At 35.4% G+C, this 21,492-nt stretch overlaps 1 pseudogene; it reads left to right on the top strand.

Annotated features, from left to right (window-relative positions):
* LOC143629007 (AAA-ATPase At3g50940-like) overlaps positions 1–18,755 on the top strand; it is a 44,974-nt pseudogene extending 26,219 nt beyond the window's left edge.
* Positions 18,756–21,492: the final 2,737 nt, after the last annotated feature.

Below are 21,492 nucleotides of genomic sequence, written 5' to 3' on the forward strand. Positions count from 1 at the left end.
CTAATCTGAGTGGAATTCTCTGCTATCTCAATCGCATCTGGATCCCTTGTGATGAGAATCTTCGCGCTGATATCCTTTGTGAAGCGCACAAATCTCGATATTCTATTCATCCTGGCGCTGATAAGATGTACAAGGATTTGCGCATTACTTATTGGTGGCCTGGCATGAAAAAGGATATTGCTGTGTTCGTAGCTAAGTGCCTGACTTGTTCTAAAGTTAAAGCTGAACACCAACGCCCGTCTGGTTTGCTCGAACAACCAGAAATTCCTACGTGGAAGTGGGAAGGTATAGCAATGGACTTTATTACCAAGTTACCTTTGACAGCAAGCAAACATGATAGCATTTGGGTAATAGTGGATCGTTTGACCAAGTCTGCTCATTTTCTGCCCATTCGTGAAACCTACCATGTTGAGCACCTCGCGCAGCTTTATGTCAAGGAAATTGTCTGCCGCCATGGTACTCCTTTGAGCATCATATCCGATCGCGATGGCCGTTTTATATCTCGCTTTTGGAAATCTCTCCAATCTGCGCTAGGAACTCGCTTGGACATGAGTACGGCATATCATCCCCAGACTGACGGGCAGTCTGAGCGAACTATTCAAACTCTTGAGGATATGCTTCGATCTTGTGTTCTTGATTTTGGAGGTAATTGGGATTCACACCTACCTTTGATCGAGTTTTCTTATAATAACAGCTATCATTCTAGTATTGGTATGGCCCCATTTGAAGCACTTTACGGTCGAAAGTGCCGTTCACCGATTTGTTGGAACGAAGTGGGTGAAGTTCAAATCACAGGACCCGAACTAGTTCAAGAGACAACCGATAAAATCGCCAAGATCCGTGATCGTCTGCTGACTGCCAGAAGCCGACAGAAGAGTTATGCTGATCGCAGGCGAAAGCCTCTCGAATTTCTAGTTGGTGATCTTGTTCTCCTCAAAGTGTCGCCTTGGAAGGGTGTTGTCCGCTTTGGGAAGAAAGGTAAACTTGCGCCTCGTTATGTTGGGCCATTCAAGATTCTCGCGCGTGTAGGAAAAGTTGCCTACAAACTTGACCTGCCGCTCGCGCTCAGTAATGTGCATCCAACTTTCCATGTATCCAATCTCAAGAAGTGTTTAGCTGACGAGAACCTTCACATTCCTCTTGATGAAGTTCAAGTTGATGAATCTATGCATTTTGTTGAGAAGCCGGTAGAGATTATGGATCGCGAGGTGAAGAAAACCAAGCGCAGTCGCATCCCTATTATTAAAGTTCGTTGGCAGTCCAAGCGCGGAGCCGAGTTCACTTGGGAAAGGGAAGATCAGATGAAGATCAAGTACCCGTACCTTTTCTCTGCGCCACCTACTACGAGTTAAATTTCGGGACGAAATTTCTTAAAGTAGGGGAGACTGTGACAACTGCCCGAATCCGAACCCGACCCAGGTACCCGTTTCTCTGATCCGTTTCTTTTTATGATTTAAAGTTTATTATTAATCTTTGTAAATTTAACTTTGAGTAAATTAAATATATTTATTTTTATATGTTCCTTCCCGCCCCTTTCTCTTCTCCTTTCTTCCTGCCGTTCCGCCTTCTTTCTCTTCTTATCGTCCCGCCTCTCTGTCTTGTCATCCCCTTCTCTTTGCTTGTCCTCTGGTTCTTCCCGCCTAAGAATGCCTGCGCAGCCCCACGCGCCGGACACCTTACAAGGAAGCCTGCGTGTTGACATATTGTGCCTGCGTGAAGACCTCCTGTCTAAGCAGTTCTTCTCGCAGTGCGTTAAGGATTTGTGATTCTTCTCGCAGTGCGTTAAGGATTTGTGATTCTTCACGCAGTGCGTTTAGAATTCGTGATTCTTCCCGCAGCGCGCTAAGATTGTTGTGCCAGCCTTCGCGCTCGCGCACTCAGCCTTCTCGCGCTAAACCCTTTAGTCTTCTGTTTTATCCAGCCTGTTTGCTTTTGTGTCGTCTTATCTTCTGAGCTGTTGACCTGCTTTGCTTTTTGTCTGAATAGTTGCTTTCGGCGCTGCATGCGTACCAACCCCATTGGTTGGTAGATAAAGTGACTGGCATTATCTTTTGGAGATCTGCTTTTCCATGCTTGACCAGTACCTTTATCTGAACCACCCATACTTTTTACTGTTCCCTGACAGCTTTATCTTGCCTCTGCAGCTGCCACATCTTTCCATATCTTTTGCTTTTGTTTTCTTATGCTTTTTGATATCTTTTGCTTGATCCTGTTAAGATCTTTTCCCCTTTTTCTGGATTTATGTCTCCTAGGGTTTTCCTATAAATAATAATACTATTTTCTTAACACTACACACACAAAACACTTAATCTCTTCCTCTCTCTTGCTCTCTGCCGTTGTCCTCCTGCCGCCTCCTCTCTTGCCTCCGTCTTCCTCCTTGTTCTTCCTGCTTTTCCGGTAATATATATTATATATAATAATTTACTTATTAATTATGCTAACTTATTATCTAGACCTAAAAACCGATCGTTGAAACATAATCTTTAATTATAGGTTAACTTTGCTTGTTTAAGAGTTGGTTCTTGCATTATCTTACATCGCATCTTTATCAAGTGAGTAATCTCGTACCTAATCCCTTTTTGCTTTAATGTTTTGGGATGTTCATGTGTTCATACAAACTTAGAGTCTTAAACTTGTTTATGAACTTTAGTCGCGCAGTATCCCATGTGTTGAGGACGTAGACTTGGCTGTTTATTTGTATGTGTGGATCATTAACCGCTTTGTTCGGTCTATTCCGCAGTTTTCATGGTACCATTAGATGAACACGGGAGAACTATCGTTTATGATTTTCTCTTTTGGTTACACTAGCACAGTTTGTCTTGTTTGTGAGCTCAATTGTGAGCACTGGTAGTCTTGGCAGTCTTGTCTCTTAGAGTTGGTCCCGATCTGATTGCACCCATGTTGAAACCCAGACATACACATGTTGCGCGCAGATTTATTATCTATGTATTGTATTAAACTTGATTTCTCACCAACACGCAAGTGTTTGACGTTTATTTTAACACATGTTCAGGTTTGCTGTAGCTGTTTTGGAGCTTGTGGACACGTAGGAAGTTTCTTTATTTTGGACCTAGATTAAAATGTATCAAGACAAGTTATTGTTGTTTGAATATTATATTTTATAATATATTGTTTTATGTTGATTTATTTATATCTTGTGTATACGTTGCGCATGCGTGAATGAACATATTTATTAAATATTGACACCCAATAGTGTCACGAGTAATGAAACAATATGTGGCGCCCCGATGTATAATCCGCCTTTGGTCGGGGTGTTACATTTTTCCCCCTTAGCTATGGTTTTGTCCCATTAGGTTTTCCTAGCAAGGTTTTTAGCGATACAACATCATTAAGCGTATTAAATGATAAGTTAATATCCTTGAAGGACTCAAGACATGGATTCGTTCTATAAAGAAAATACAGAGTCCCATGTTATGTTTATGCAGGATATCCATCAGACTTGCACTGAGCTCGGCTATAATTCCAATACGCTTTCACTTATAACGGTCAATGATCCAACACTTACAAGAGGCAACATAACTAATCCAGCAGTATTAGTTAATATCGGTCCAGAAGAACTGAGCCAACATTATCCAGTGGTGTAATGTTGATAGTGTATAACATAAATATATGAGGGGGAGTGTTATAAACACATACATTTATGACCCAACCAAATGTTTTACGGGCTGATGTAATCAGTCCATGTGTCTTAATAAAAAGATCATACTCAAAGTTTACCATAATAGCAGTTTATGTTGATGATATCAACATAATAGGATCTCCTGAAGAGATAGAGAAAGCTGCCTAATTATTAAAGAAAGAATTTGAAATGAAAGATCTTGGATTGACAAAATTATGCCTCGGCCTGTAGTTCAAGCATATGCGTAAAGGCACATTCGAAAGAAGTCACTATCAAAGAGCTCACCCCCCGGCTTACGGCCTTTACACTACCACCACTACTGCTGCTGCTACTGCTGTGGGAGCATTTCGGGGTATAGGTCTAACCATCTCAACTCCCCGTTTCTGGCATGCTATAGTTATTTAAGTGCGCTGCCTACACGCGAATTTGCTTCCGAAGTACACCAGTCAAGCTACATCCAGAAGATGTTAGTTCGTTTTAATATGACTAAAGGCCATCCGTTTAACGTACCTGTGGTTCATCGACCGCTGGATTCACATAAAGATCCATATTGCCCTCAGGAAGAGGGAAAAGAAGTTTTTGGTCAAGAAGTACCATACATAAACGCAATCGGTGCCCTTATGTACCTTGCAAATAACACGCGACTTAATATTGTATTCGCGATACATGTACTAGCAAGATACAACTCGAATCAAACAAGTAGACATTGGACTGGAATAAAACATATATTTGGATATCTTCGCGGGACACAAGAATTACGTCTTTTCTATCAAAAGAATGACAAGTCCCAGCTTGTTGGGTATGCTTTTGCTTGTTATCTATCAGATCCACATAAAGCAAGATCTCAAACAGGTTACGTATTTACTTATGGTAGCACCGCAATTTCATGGAAGTCAACTAAGTAAACACTTACAACTACATCTTCAAATCATGCGGAACTGATAACACTATATGATGCCGGTCGAGAATGCGCATGGTTAAGGTTAATGATTAATCACATACAAGAAGCATGCGGATTAGAACAAATCAAGAAAGAGCCGACGGTTATCTATGAAGACATTGCTGCTTGTAAAGCTCAAATCAAAGAAGGCTACATCAAAGGTAACAGAACAAAGCACATCTCACCAAAATTCTTCTCAACATATGACTTACAGAAAGAAGGGAAAATTGAAGTTCGTCAGATCAAGTCAAATGACAATCTAGCTGACTTATTCACAAAATCTTTACCTAGAAGCAGTTTCGAGAAGTTATCACAAATGATCGGACTTCGAAGATTGAAAAAATGTTAGTTAAATTGAGGGGGAGCACTATACACGCTGTACTCTTTTCCTTGACTAAGTTTTGTCCCATTGGGTTTTCTTAGTAAGGTTTTTAACCAGCATAACTGATCTAAGCAGTGTCAGTTTATTCATAGGTCCTGAAGTACCTAATTAACATCATCCTGAAGTATGTTGTTAATAGTGTATAATGAACGGTAATGTATATATGAGGGGGAGTGTTATAAAATCATATATACATTATGTGTATATGGTAGTTATATTCTTATATATATAGTTTATGATTGAACATTATTATGATTTTCATTTAATAATATACAAAGTCTCTCCATATTTCTCTCTGGTTTATAATAATAATAATAATAATAATAATAGGACACAAAAGATGCTATGTAAAATTTATTGACATTTAAAATTTTTACACAAAATTAATGTGAAATCGAAACATAAAACAAACCCAATGCTTTGACACAATATCATAACAAATATCTAAGATTTACTCGTATGTAAACTTAACCATAAATTTTGCTCAATATCATTCACAAAAATTGTGAAAAAAAAACTTCTTTTAGGTAAATTTGCTTATATGTAAATAAATCATATCTATAATATATATAAACGAAAACCCTAAAATTCTATGTGTCGCGATGTGGTTGCTTCCCCCCTTTTATGGAAGCCACCAGATTGCTTGATTTTTAAATGGAGGCATCTCATTGATTTAACCCAAATTCATGGGTTTGAGTCTTACCAAAACCAAATGACTCTTAAACGGGTTATAACATCTCATTAAATTAAAAATTAATCTTACTAATTATTTGATGTGAAAATCCTATAAAATAGGGATATACTAAAATTTAATATCCAATTTAAAAAGAAAAAGATATTATTTATAATTAATAAACAATTTTATAGTAAAAAACATAAGCGGGTCACGGGTCACCAAATTCATATAGCTTTTAAACGGGTTATAACATATCATTTATTTATGAAACCCTTTTATCATTAAACCCTAAGTATATTATTAACTTTCTTACAATAAAGAAAATTAAAATTCAAAAAATAAATATTAAAAAACGAAAAATGTAAAACAACCATTCTCTCAAGCCATCAGATTGCTGTATTTGTAAATGAAGGCTTCTCACGCATTTGACTCGAATTCGCTCTTAAACGGTTATAACTTCTCATTATATTAAAAATTAATCTCATCAAATATTTGATATGAAAATCTTATAAAATAGGGATATACTAAAAATTAATATCCTATTTTCTTAAAAAAAGATATTATTTATAATTAAGAAACAATTTTATAATAAAGAAATAAACGGGTAATGGGTATCATCAAACCCAGATAGCTTTTAAATCGGATTATAAAATATCATTTATTTGTGAAACCATTTAATCATCAAACCTCAAGTATATTAATTATTAACTTTCTTACAATACATAAAATTAAAATCCAAATATACATATATAAATATTAAAAACGAATAATGTAAAACAATCCCCTGTAATACGGGGGGATAAAATCTAGTATGTAAATAAACTCCAATATCATATTTCGGCCAGGTTCTTTGTTTTAAAATTACATGCTATTTCATAAAAATGTCAAAGTCAACAATTAATTTACACAAGACCTTCACTAATATGCAAGTTCTATTCATATGTAAAATTATCTAAACTTCATAAACAAATCAAAGGCATGTCCTGTGTAAAATTATCATCACCTATATTTAAATTCTTATTCCAGGTTTAGCCATTCAACCGGTTTAAATCAACCTACCAACACACTTTACATGCTATCAACATGTAATTTTCATGTTTGTTTTTTTTACATACATGTAAATTTATGTAAACATGCATATACGTAAATTTTATGCTTTGAATATACGTCTATGTAATAGTCAGTTGGGGATGTTTTTATGTTATTTTGTAGGATTGTTAATGTGAAGAATAATTTAAATGTAATATTTATCAATTAGCAGTTACCCGTCCGGTGGACGGGAATATAAACGCAGTAATGTGATATTAACATTAAGTCAATAACATATGCAACGGTTTGGTTGTGGTACAATACATTTTGAGAGATACGGATTCACATGAATTGCAAATAGAAGGGTATTACTTCATGCCTATTTATATATTTATGTGTTGGAACAAAAGAGCGCCCACATAACTGGTTGCTCGAACCAGACCACTTTCTTTGACCTCAATGCTGGAAACCATCGGTTGCTCCTGTATACAGTCTCATAACCGGTTCAGCAATCTCTTTCCACTCAAGATCAGTAGCCGGGACACTCGACTCCCACTCAGATTTTGCACTCCATCTACAAGACCAAGATTTTATTATTAGAAGACATTTAAATACACATAATATGATGTTCAATTGTCGAATAAACATTTAAATAATACCTTGGGATAATTTTGACCCGTTAACTAACTCGTTAATAAGCGAAAATACTACCTATACCGGGTTACTTTTTACTCGTCCCTCGTTCTTGAAAAACACGGTTTTTACATATAACCCATAAATAGTACCTTATTTTTTAGCTTCACAGTTCCTTCTTTAATTTCTACCCGTTACGGGGATAATTTTGACCCGTTAGCTAACCCAATAATAAATAGCCCCTTTTAGCGTAAATTTTACCCGCTAATAAAACCTTTTGAACCCATTTTTTAAAAACACAATTGGAACTCGTTAATAATAACTTATGACCCGTTCTTTAAAACACAGTTTCAATGCATAACCTATCAATAAATAAGCAGATGCACTGAATGCAGTGTGTTCAAATAACGTGTATGAGAGTAAATTCTGCACATAGAAACAGATTAAGTTACAAATCAAAAGTGTATGAGAGTAAACTCTACTTGAAGTTGTAACAATCCAGCATTCCAGCACAGAATAGATGCAAGTTAGCCCTAATTTCATAAACACAGATTCAAACCAAATTCACACAAATCAAACATAAACCAGTCAAATCAACAACTTACCGGCTGTTATTAACTGTGAGTAGCAAGATGTCATCCACCTCAGGCCGAAACACCGCAAGCTGTGAGCCGGATGGCGTAAGCGAAATGAAATTAGGGGGGCTCAAAATAGGAGAAAGTTCTGGTTCGCTGTCCTTGCGAATCGGGATAACAATGGTTTTGGTGTTTTGGTTTAGTATGCTACAATTAAAGAAGAAGAAGAACACCGAACATGTTTAGAAAAGAGTTACGTTTTTAATCCTTATCAAACGGTCAATATTCAATCTTGGTTCTTATCGGACGGTTAATATTCAATCTTGGATGTCTTTATCAGATGGTTAATATTCAATCTTGGATTTACGCCAGGATTGAATCACACTCTATGGTCACATATTAGTATAATAGATGAATTGGGGTGATAAGAAATCGTGGATATGGAAGCTTGAGTAATATTCGGGATTTTTCTTTTCATAGGAAAACCAATAAAATGCTTTTACTATTATGCCCTTTTCGTAAAAAAGTTGCCCCTCAAATTGCCAGTTATTAACAGTTATGCCATGATTTATTTATAGCCATTGATTAAGCAGATCAATGGCTCCTAAGAGTTCTTAATGATTTTGAGTTCTCTAAGGATACTAACCATATATATATATATAGGGGATGGTTCATGAGAGAAATGAGATTACTGTGAGAAATGTGAGAAATGAATATGGGACACTAGTTTTATTTTATGTTTTAAATATTTAAAGCTAAATAAGGAAAGTATTAATGCATGCTCTCTCTTCAATTAATATAACTAATAAATATAATAGTTATCTGTTCAAATAATACAACTAATCAAATTATTATAATTGAAAAATAATAAGAATTCATTTATTTTTATAACTTATTTTTTCTCTATTGAATTTTTATCCTACACGTACAATTTATTCATACATTAAAATTTCTTTCTATCCAAAACCAATTTATTCCAACTCAATATATTAATATCCATCAACATGTAGTTACATTATGATGAATAGTACAAAAAACTATCTTACACTTGTTTGCATTAAATATCAACAAAAAAGTACACAACCTACACAAAAACATATAACCTACACTTGTTCTAATAATAAGAAAACATATAACCTACACACAAAATTCAGCATCAATAAACTACACACGCACACAAAAACGTATAACCTACACACGAAAAACATATAACCTACACTCGAAAATTTTATCCTACACAAATACAATTTATTCATACATTAATTTTTTTTATATCCAAAACCAATTTCTTCCAACTCAATATATCAATATCAATCAACACGTAGGTACATTGTGATGAATAATACAAAAAAAAAACTATCTTATATATGTTAGCATTAATTGTCAATAAAAAATATACAACCTAAACAAAAACATATAACATACACTTGTTCTAAGAATAAGAAAACACATTACCTACACACATATAGAATATGTGTATCCATAATTAGAGAGTGATTTATTATGGTTATATTAGTTGTATTAATTGAAGAGAGAGAATACATTTATTGTTGCATTTATATTTCTTTCGTTTATTTTATACATTTAAAACCTAAAATAAAAATAGTGGCCTATATTAATTTCTCACAGTAATCTCATTTATCTCCTGAACTTAAACCTGTGTGTGTGTGTGTATATATATATGGTGGTAAAGTATAGAATGAAAACCCACTTGAGTTGTGAAAACCCGTGAAAACCCTATGTAACATCGTTTTTTTTGTTACATGTAATATATGTTGTTACATTTAATATAAAACATCGAAAACATAAAAAAAATGTTTTGCTATTTTTTTTTACAATTTTTTACTAATTTTTATATATGTTTTTAGGAGAAAGAAAATGTAAATTAACTTTTACATTTTTTATTAACTTTAATTGTGGACCACAAGATTTAATCTTTAATTAAAAACATGTGGTTGAGAATGAGTTTCTAAAGTTTTCACAACTCAAGTGAGTTTTTATTCTAACCTAACCCTATAGGGGAAAGTTAACGTACAAATGAAATTAACATGTTAATTGTGAGAATCAAGTAGAGTAATTATGTAATTACATAATTACTCTACTTGATTCTTACAATTAGTACGTTAATTTCATTTGTATTTGATCCAAATCATATATATATATATATATATATCCTATTTACTCAATTTCTACAAACATCTCATTCATTTCTTTAAACTTATTAAAAAAATTCTCCAAAATTATGTCTTCCGACTCATTTTCGACACGCGACTATTACCCCGATCCCGACGTTATTTCATATTCGGATTCAGAGGATGAAGCGATATTTAGTGCTATTCAAGAGGTTGCCCAACTCTTAGTCGTGCATTGCAAAATCTCACAACCACGAACAAGACGACCTCATCTTCAACGGGATCGTGTAGGTGCTCATAACCGGTTTATAAGAGATTATTTTTCGTCGAACGCGGTTTTTTATTCGGAACGATTTCGGTGTCGTTTTTGGATGAGTCGCCAACTATTTTTACGAACAGTTGGAGATTTAAAACGTGATTATGCATTTTTCCAATAACGAGTCGACACGAGAGGTAAACCGGGATTTTCTCCTATGCAAAAATGCACAGCGGCAATTTGTCAACTAGCATATGGGACTACTAGCGACGCAATGGAAGAGCATTTATAGATGTCAGATACTGTGGGTCATGAAGCCCTTCACATGTTCTGCGAATGTGAGTATTATTATTATCATTTTAATTATTTATTTCCGAACATTCTTATTTTGAGTGTAAATTTTATGAACTTAGTTAAAATTATTAATATTAGGTATTTCTCAACTATATTATAAAAAATATTTGAGAAGGCCGACTCAAAATGGCATGCAAAAAATATACGAGTTGCATCAACAAAGATACGGTTTTCCCGGGATGCTTTGTAGCATCGATTGCACACAATGGCCTTGGGAAGCCTGCTCAGATGCTTGGCAATGTCAATATCATCGAGGTGATTATGATGGCCCGACAATTATGTCTGAGGCGGTTGCATATTTTGATATTTGGATATGGCATGCGCTTTTTGGGATGCCAGATGCAAACAATGATGTAGCTGTGATACATCTGTCCCCTATTTATGACCACGTCATAGATGGAGTTACACCCGACACCTCATTTTTCATGAATGATGTCAACTTCGAATATAGATATTATCTAGTTAACGGTATTTATCCGGGATGAGCCACGTTGTTTCTTATCTTTACGTGCCCGACTGACAATAAATATCAATATTTCAAGAAAAAACACACATCGGCCAGAAAGGACATCAAAAGGGCATTCGGGGTATTAAAGAAACGTTGGTCTATCATTAGACAACCGGCTCATTTTCACCAAATGGATAAGTTAAGAAACATAATATACACTTGTATTATCTTGCATAATATGATATTGGAGGACTCGGGTAGAGCAATTTGTCAAGGCAAGTACAACGATGTATCATAGCCGATCTCAACACTAAATGAAGATGAGAAACTTGCTAATTATTAAGAACATGAAAAGGGGAAACACATTTCTTTCTTCGATCGAATTTGGTTGAACATCTTTGAAGGAACAAGCAAAATGATGGCGACGACTGAAAATAGTTGTAATTTTTTTTAGTTTTTATTTGTATGTTTTTAAATTTAATTTAGTTTTTTATTTAGTTAGTTTTTTATTATTATTGTATTTTATTTTATTTTGTTGGTTTTTTTGTTTTATGAAAAAAAAGGTTTAAAGCCCCTCAGGACATTAAACCATAGAAGGGCATTTTAGTTTGAGGCTTTAAAGCCCCCAGTGCCCACGTGGCACTGTAGAGTGGCTTTAAAGCCCCCCCACCATAGTGAATAGCCTTATGCCTATTGGTGGCGATCCACCACTGAACTACGAATGTTGTGTCATCGGGAACGCACTAGCCTCTGGCTAATCAAAAGATATTTATGCATAGGGAACCGTTTGCAACGCCACTGTGGTCCATTACGAAAACGAGTCACCTGAAACACATCAACATCAACGCATCATCTGTCATGTGTCAAACCCTTATTAATGCTTTCGCCGTTAAGTAACAGATGTTAAGCTTGGGTACGTAGTGATCCGCCACCATTTCCATTCTCATAGCGGACTGTTAAGCTAAAGGATAGTGGTCCGCTATCCACTAATTTCAATTATTTTCATTTTTAACCATGAACTATGCTTTGCCGGTAATACCATTTGGCATTTCAACTATTATAATTGACGATTAGCGCATAATATTTTCAAGGTGTTATACACACACACACACACACACACACACACACATAGGCTAAGTAAAAAATGAAAACTCACTTGAGTTGTGAAAACTCTAAAAACTCATTCTCAACCACATGTTTTTAATTAATGTTTAAATCTTGTGGTCCACAATTAAAGTGAATAGAAAATGTAAATATAAATATAACTTTTTCTCTCTCCTGAAATCATATATAAAAATTAGTAAAAAAATGTTAAAAAATAGCAAAACATTTTTTTTTATGTTTCGATGTTTTGTATTAAATGTTACAACATATATTACATGTAACAAAAAAAAATGATGTTACATAGGATTTTCGCTGGTTTTCACAACTCAAGTGGGTTTTCATTTTAACCTTACCCTATATATATGAGAAATATAGTTTGAAAATCCTCTTGGGTTCAGAAAACCCGTGAAAACCCTATGTAACATCGTTTTTTTTTTGTTACATGTAATATATGTTGTTACATTTAATACAAAGCATCGAAAACATAAAAAAAATGTTTTGCTATTTTTTTTACATTTTTTTAGTAATTTTTATATATGTTTTCAGGAGAGAGAAAATGTAAATAAACTTTTACATTTTTTATTAACTTTAATTGTGGACCACAAGATTTAATCTTTAATTAAAAACATGTGGTTGAGAATGAGTTTCTAGAGTTTTCATAACTCAAGTGGGTTTTTATTCTAACCTAACCCTATATATATATATATATATATGCAAAATATAAATGTCACTATTGCATCATTAATTCAAATGGCAAATCATAATTTCATAAAGGTCTCTAAATAAGAGAAATAGGAAATGAGTTGGTAAGATATATATTGTTATTATGTGGTAGAAACACATTTGACTTTTGTGATCAAACAAGGAATCAAAGGAAACTCATGTTCAATGTGGAATTTGAAAGGTGGTGGTGACAAAATGTATTGGTGGTTCATGGTTGGCATGACAACTAACTCATGGCAGGTGGTTAATGTATTAGTTGGCATAACAACTACGTAATAGGGCTTGGATTATTTTGGAGTATATTTGAATTACTTTAGCCATCTTTAGACGTCTCAACACAAGCCGCTTTGAGCCGCCGCCAATGAACCAAACAGATAGCACCTGAGTATGTGGCGGAGTTCCCCACACGGTCGCATTTAGATTTTACATTATAGGTTTTCTTTGCCACTCGCTATGGCATGCACATTTTGAAATTCAGACCAGTTGCATAGCTACATTGTTTATCGCGCCTCAGTGCAGGCTGGCATATTACCAGTATGTATTAATGTTGATTAGTAATGTGCCATTTTTATAAGTTTAGTAATTAATATGTATAGATATAATCTTGGTAATATGTATATATTGATGATGATGATGGCTTATATTGAAAAATTGAAAAAAGGGAAGCTAATATGAGCAGGTAAAAAACACAGAATCTCTGATGCGTCTATTCCTTATTTTGAAAATGGACGACACTATTTTAGCAAGAAACAAACCACATACAGAAATACAGCAGCAATTATATATAGTAATACGTGTGGGTTTTGTGGTTACTGAAAGTGATATTAATTAAAGTACTGTCTGAATATTAATTGGTTAAAAATTATTTTTTGCGAGTATAATGAAGATAAAAAAATTTTGTCTTGTGTACTAACAAGTTACAATAGGTTGAACACTAGAGGTTAACATTTTATTATTTATATACTTTTCAACCAAAGCCCAATTCAGCTAATGCTAACCCCATGACTTTCCATATGAGAGAGAGTAGATTGAAGTCTCGTTCGGGAGTGGGTTTCCTCTTGACTAGCTAGATGGGTCAGATTATCACATTCTGTTCTACAAGTGTCATTTGATCCATTTGCCAGTCTATTTTCACGTCCTTGCCCCAATGACATGAAAAGCTCAGTCTCGTCTAAGAGGATTAATGATTTTTTAACTCTACAAAATGAAGAAGTTATAGCGACGGCATTTCTCAAGAATTGCTTTTTCATTAGCGACGGCATTTCTCAAGAACGAATTGATGCAACTCATCAAAACGTAAACGATGAATTTGGATTAAATAACTGTTAGTCTGTCATAACTAGAAAAATATAACTTAAAACTGATTACAAACTCATCCAACCATAATCACAACTTTGATTAGGTTAAATAGACTATGACTCGGAATAATTAGAGATGGACTCGAATTACCGACTAAATAATAAATAAACCCCATATGATTACCTACTTTTAATCTAATTAACTATCATTAGCTAAATACAACTCATATAATTTATCCCTGATTGAGTAACTAATGAACTTAATTCCATGGCTCTAAGTCGGGCCAACATGGACCTCCTCATTACTTTAGATTGACCCAACCCATTTCATTGACTTGAACTTGAGGATGGGAATTAAGTCCACTACCCCCCCCCCCCCCCTACAGTAACGAAGTAACAATGACAAACCCTTTGGCTGCATAATGTATTTGTCGTCGCAGGCTATTAGGGCCGGCCATAAGGGAGGCTGGGTGGTCGACGACCACATGCCCGACACCCCGCTAGGGCCGAGTTTTTAGAAAAAAAAAGTTATATGTATTTTTATTAAAACAATATATATATATATATATATATATATATATATATATATATATATATATATATATATATATAGTGTTTAAACTTAATTACATAACCACTAATTTGGTCTAGTAGCAAAGGGTATTATTACCAACCAAAAGGTTATAGGTTCTAGTCTCATTTGAGAAATGTTTAATCTTATTTTTATACAAAAGTTTTAACACAAGCTAATTATAACCAAATAAGCCCATATCAAAATTAAATTATTTAAACTCAACAAAATACTTCTTTACTTAAAACAAAAAAAAATTTTCGCCTTTGGCCCAAAAACTTTTTTCTTTCTCGAAGCCGGCGCTACAGGCTATCTAGGCGACATATGCGCCCTATAAGCGAGGACATGCGTCTTATTATTATTATTATTGTTAATTTGGTTTCATTTATACAGACTTTGATCCGTGTATGTTCATTATAAATTTCCGTTATACATGTTTAAGAACACCACAAAATTTTCCTTAGTTATAAAAAGTTAATTGGCACATTTTAACCCTCTTTTTTTTAAAGGTCAATAAAGTCATAAAATTACATATTATGCATATATGCATATTTTTAACTCATATATCATCATTATTGTAAACATCCTATCTAAATTTTTTATAATGTTCTACATATTGGATTAATTTTCATAAGCTCAATACTAATATGTATGTAATTTGTTTGTTTTTACTTAAAACATCTGTATAAGGCTTATGTCTGCGGACGCACAAATATAAGCTTCTGAAGACTGTTTGTTTGTTTTTTAAAATAAGATTTGCAAACTGCTTTTATAGTCTTAAAAAAGAAGCTATTGTTTAACTTCTTCACACATCTTCACACTTCTTAACATCCTATCAACACCCAATGTGCAACACCACCACCCATCATGCGCCGCCGCCACCACCACCCACTGTCCGCCACCACCACCACCACCGTCCACCACCACCACCGCCGCCGCCACCCACCGTCTAGCACCACCACCCACCACCACCACCCACCCATCGGCCACAACCATTGTCCACTACCACCACCCACCACCACCGTCCATCACCACCACCACCACCCACCACCATCCATCACCACCACCACCCACCTGTCGGCCACAACCATCGTCACTACCACCAACCACCGTCCGCCACCACCACCCACCACCACCACCACCACCTACCATCCGCCACCAACACCGTCCACCACCCACCACCATCACCATCCATCACCACCACCATCCACCGTTCGCCACTACCACCGTCCACCGCCCTCCACCAACTATTTTACTAGTATATAGACGTTAAATGACTTCTATCTACTGGATATGTATGATAGGTAACTACTTTTCAGCTTATGCAGACGATACCCAGTTTATAAAACAAACAGTATTATATTTTCAGACTGCAGACCTTCAGACCACATCTTCAGTTGCAGACATAAAATCAGATGAAATCAGATTGCAGTTTTGTCTTAAAAAACAAACAACACCTTAGAGAATATATCTCCAGAAACAACAAACATATATATTAAGTAAAATCTGTAATAAATTAAAATGTAAGATATTTAAGCAACAATCGATTACACACAGTGAACCTTTGACGTGCCTCTTACCTATTTGGAAAATAGACTAGATTATTTAAGAAAAAAACAATACACATAAGGATATAGCAGGTTCATAAATATAGTAATTTATAGAGACATAAAGGTGGTGGTTTAATGAGAGGACTAACATATATGTTCCTCCAATCAGTGTCTTCCACGTGGCAGTGCTAGTAACTATCTTTATCTTTATGTGTGTAATTTGGACTAACAGTCGATATATAAGTGCTTGCTTATGACATTAAGGTGACAGTGTGACACTTAGGTTAAAACGTAACTCTTTGGTCTTACAAATTATCAGCAGCTTGCTCTAAGTCATCAGGTGATATGATCATATCTATCTGCTACTTTCATATGAATTCGAATGTTTATGTATGCTTATGATGTATTGATGTCGCCTCTAGAACTACTCTGTCTGTTAGTATTATTTGAATCAAATAATTTATGTATATATGCTTTAATATGGTATATCTAGTTTGTGTTGCAAGAATATGGAGTAACACTGAGAATAATAGGATCATATTAGCAGTTTTAGAGATAGTTAATTAGGCTTGTTTAGGGCCAGCTAGTTAATTTTTGTTGCTTTCTCTTTTGTGATGATGTTATAGTCATATAGTGTTCATGTCTAAGTTCATGAGTATTTCCAATAATAACTACAAGGTATGCTGGTATCATTTGAATCAACTAATTATTTATGTATACTACAATATGAAATTCTAATGTACTTCACATTTTTCATATATATATGATCATCCTCTATATATTATTGGATCAAACTTGGCTTAGATGAGGTGTTATATATATATATATATGATCAATATTCAGTTTTCAGATTGTTTTGTAGTTTTTGATTTGTGATGATGTTATAGTGTTCATGTGTTGTTTATTGCTCCTCTCTCTAGTCTTCTGTTTACCTGTTAATTATGCATGCTTCTGTTTAGCTTCATTTCAGATCTCCATTAATTGCTTCTTCACACTAATGGGTTCCTCTAACAACAACCAAGGGGTGAAAGGCCCCATCAAATTGGCCATAGCCGCCACTGCGATGGTGGTCGGTCGGTACTGTCTACAAGAAGTACAAAATTATGTTCTACCAGCCATAAAAAATGTAGTCACCAACTTTCCCACAAAATTTACGACGAGAATCATAATCAACGAGTACGATGGGCTTCACGGGAACCTACTTTACAATGCCACGGAAGCTTACATCGCTGCCCCGGTTGCCACTCAATATTCAATGTGTTACTGCTACGCAAAACCCGAGTGACAGGAACATAAAACTCACAATGGAAACTAATGAATGTTATACGGATACTTTCAATGGAGTTAAGTTTAGGTGGTCTTTGGCTTCCAAAAAGATCGCCCCTCGGGTTGTATACAACGATGATGGTGATAGATGTGCAACGAGAACATATCAGCGATCATTCGAGCCCACATTCAACCGCAAGCACTATAATCTTGTGGTGAATGAGTATCTACCGTTCATACGTGAAATGGCCAAGACAGTGAGAAGAGAGGGCAGGATGCTAAAACTATACCGCATGGATGAGTACACGTCATGGAAGTCAGTGAATATGGATCAGCCGTCGACATTTGTCACGCTGGCAATGGACGCGGGTGTGAAAGAGAGGGTGATCAAGGACCTGGATCAGTTTGTGGAGAGGCGAGAGTATAATAGGAGACTTGGAAAGGCGTGGAAGAGAGGGTACCTGTTGTACGGTCAGCCTGGGACCGGGAAGTCTAGTTTGATTGCTGCAATGGCCAACTATTTGAAGTTTGACCTCTATGATTTGGAGTTGACTGATGTTAAGTCAAACGAGATGTTGCGGAGTTTGTTGATGGCTACTGCCAACCGCTCCATACTCGTTGTGGAGGACATTGACTGTTCCATTCAGTCGCGAGATCGAGCTGATCATGACACACATTCAGATCAAGAACAGAAGGTAACTAGCTAGTATATCCTTTTAACGCGTTTGGTTTAAAATATTCTAGCTGATACATAGTTTGTCCATTATCATAAAGTTTGGTTAATTGGTTCACTAACAACTTTTATTTATCAGGTTACTCTTTCTGGATTCTTGAACTGTGTTGACGGTTTGTGGTCGAGTTGTGGTGATGAAAGAATCATTGTGTTCACCACAAACCATAAAGAGAGATTGGATCCTGCGCTCCTTCGGCCAGGGTGAATGGACGTCCACATTGAGATGGGGTATTGTACCCCATGCGGGTTCCGTGTGGTGGCATCCACTTATTTGGGTGTCATGGAACACAGGTCGTTTGAGCGGATTGACTATCTATTGTCCAAGCTAGAGGTAACCCCTGCTGAGATTGGGGAGCAGCTAATGCGGGAAGGCGAACCTGACACCGCACTTGAAGGCCTCATCCAGTTTTTGGATGAGAAGATGGAGAAGCAATTTACGGATTGATATTACTTATAGAAGTTATTAAATCTTTAAAACTTTGACTGCTATGTTTTCAAACTAATTACTAATGTGGGGTTAATCTTGAAAGAGTCAAAGCCGGTTTAAGTTACTGATGTAAGGCTTTGACTTTGAATGATATATGAAGATATGAAATTAAAAAGGATATCTATATATATTAAGTTTGACTGATTATGCAAGTGTTGTGCGCAATTTCAAATTCTGTATTAGCTAGTAAAATGGAGGTGTAATGTCACCCGTTGCGTATATCTAAATAAGCAGCATATAATGTAAAAGCATGTTTTGGATAAAGTATGCAAGTATGTTTGATATAGTTGCATATTTAACATGCCTATTTGTTAATATATATAAACAACACAGACATTAATATTACAAAGTTCTGTTTCTTGCTTCAATCCTCTTTATGTCCGTTTAAACCAGTCCACGATAAAACGTGCTGACAAAATATAATGATAACACATGAATTAAAGGTACGCAATGCTTTCAAGAAAAATGTACTTCCAACTTGAACTCAAAAGCATTAAGGCGTGAAAAAGACCTTGACAACATATATATTATTTGTAAAAAGACACGTGATATGAAACACCCAAATACCTAGAGAAAAATAGTCTTAAATGAGAACTTTGACAAAAAATTTCCTAACCAAGACAAGAAGAATATAATCTAAAAGGCTTAACTCAAACTATCAAGAGAATCAGGCAAGAACCACTCTGATAATGCTCCGTCTGTATAAGAATTATCCGAGTCAAGGACATGAGAACTGAACACCAACTGCTTTGACTGAGGTGTTATCTAATTACTTAAAATGGTACAGGTATGTTGGGTCGGATGATTTAAAGGCTATACGAGTCTAGCTTGTATAGATGTGTGCAATATTATACATTCATGCTAAACTTAGGGACTTGATGAGGTATGAGGTATCCCTATGAATGTTCCAAGGTCTAACATTCTAACCCAATCTAAGTGGGCCTTATATTAGTAAATCTAGGTAAAGGGTAGCCCATTAGGGTTAAACCCATGTTCCTTGTTATAAATAGAAAGGGTGTTCCTCACACGTAGCCAAGTTAATCTCTCTCTTTAAATCTTTTACTTTCTCTTTTGTGCTTTGCACACTTGTCTGCACGGAGAGCTCACAATAAGGCGGTGATGGCATCCTTATGAGCCGGAGACGTCTCTCCACTCCACATCACCACACTATACTATACCCTCCATTTTAGAAGGAACACCGTCTGGCTCCCACTACTTGAATGAAGGACCTAAATTAGCCTATCCATGTCCAAGAAGATGAAGACCAACACTATCATAACCCAAAAGAGGGGCCCGAACCAGCTTTTGGCAACAATAATATATGCAGACGCTGTTTAATGTAATGAATGTGAGATCAATGCAGGACTCTTCATGCACGTCTTGTGAAACAATTCTTAGTTATGCCCATAATGAGAATTAAGTTACAATTAATGTACATAAGTGGGATTTATTGTTAGACTCTTTATGAGTTATAGTGTTTATATATATATTGAAGCTTTGTGCCCGTTAAAAAAAAAGAAGGGAAGAGAAGTTTTAAATAAAAAGGATGATCATCAAAAGGAAATATTAGTATATTTCTTTATAAGAATTTTTGGATAGGAGTGCTCTCTAAACTTTATCTTTACATTTTCAAGTTCTAACACACTAAACTATCCGGTGTAACATCGGGCGCGTGGCCTTCCCGGCAGTACATACTGATTCGGTTGTTGTATCTTGGGAGACAGACGGACTTTTTAGTAGAGGCCCGAAATCTATTTTAAGATGAATTAGAATTGTGATGATATGATTAGGGGTGTAAACTAGGCGAGCCCAAGCTTGAGCTCAGTTAAAAGGAGCTCAAGTTTGGCTCATGAGTAGATTTTAAGCTTGAACTTGGCTTAAACTTCTTTATTTAATGAGTACAATAAAAGCTTGGGCTTTGGCTCGGGGTTGTTTAAGTTGGCTTGATATTAAGTGCTTATAATAAATTTCTATCCTCTCCCTGTGCAGAACTTTGTTGAAGTCTCCGTACCTGCTGATACATGCTACATTGGTTATCCTGAATTCCATCAGGCATGTGGTCTTTTTTATTATTTTTTCTAAAGAAACTACAAATATATATTAATGCAATTTATATTTAACATGCCTTATTAAATAGATACAATTCTAGATGGTTTCAACTATTGCTGAGAAGCTTATATGATTTGTATACAGAAATTAGTTTAAAACAATAAAACTAAGCATTCTAGTTAAATAAATTGAAGGAAATTATGTTTTGAATACACATGATGGTTTGACCTTAAAAGTAGCTACCGAATGTTATTTATCAAGAGTATTGCAAATTTGAAATCCTTTTAATTCTATTGTATTATGCATCCAGCATGAATCAACACCATGTGTATTATGCAATCTGACACCTTTTCAATTGCAATGTGAATTGGTTTGTTAATGTTTTTACTTGGCCGATTTTTCTAGCAAGTTAGATAAACACTAGATTTGGTTAATGCCACTTTGCCACTTAATAACGTAAAGCGTTATGCCACTTTGCCACTTTAATAACGTAGAACGTTATGCCACTTTGCCACTTTAATAACGAAGGCACGTATAGGCTTACCCTACCACGTACTATCGTTATGCCACTAACACTCTTACTAGACTCTTGCCACTTTTAACACACTCTACCTCTACCTGCCTATATCACACTTCATATCAGTTC

This window comes from Bidens hawaiensis, unplaced genomic scaffold (assembly GCF_021521415.1).
Source record: "Bidens hawaiensis isolate Kalapana, Puna unplaced genomic scaffold, B.hawaiensis_p1.1 tig00005142_1, whole genome shotgun sequence".
NCBI lineage: Eukaryota > Viridiplantae > Streptophyta > Magnoliopsida > Asterales > Asteraceae > Bidens > Bidens hawaiensis.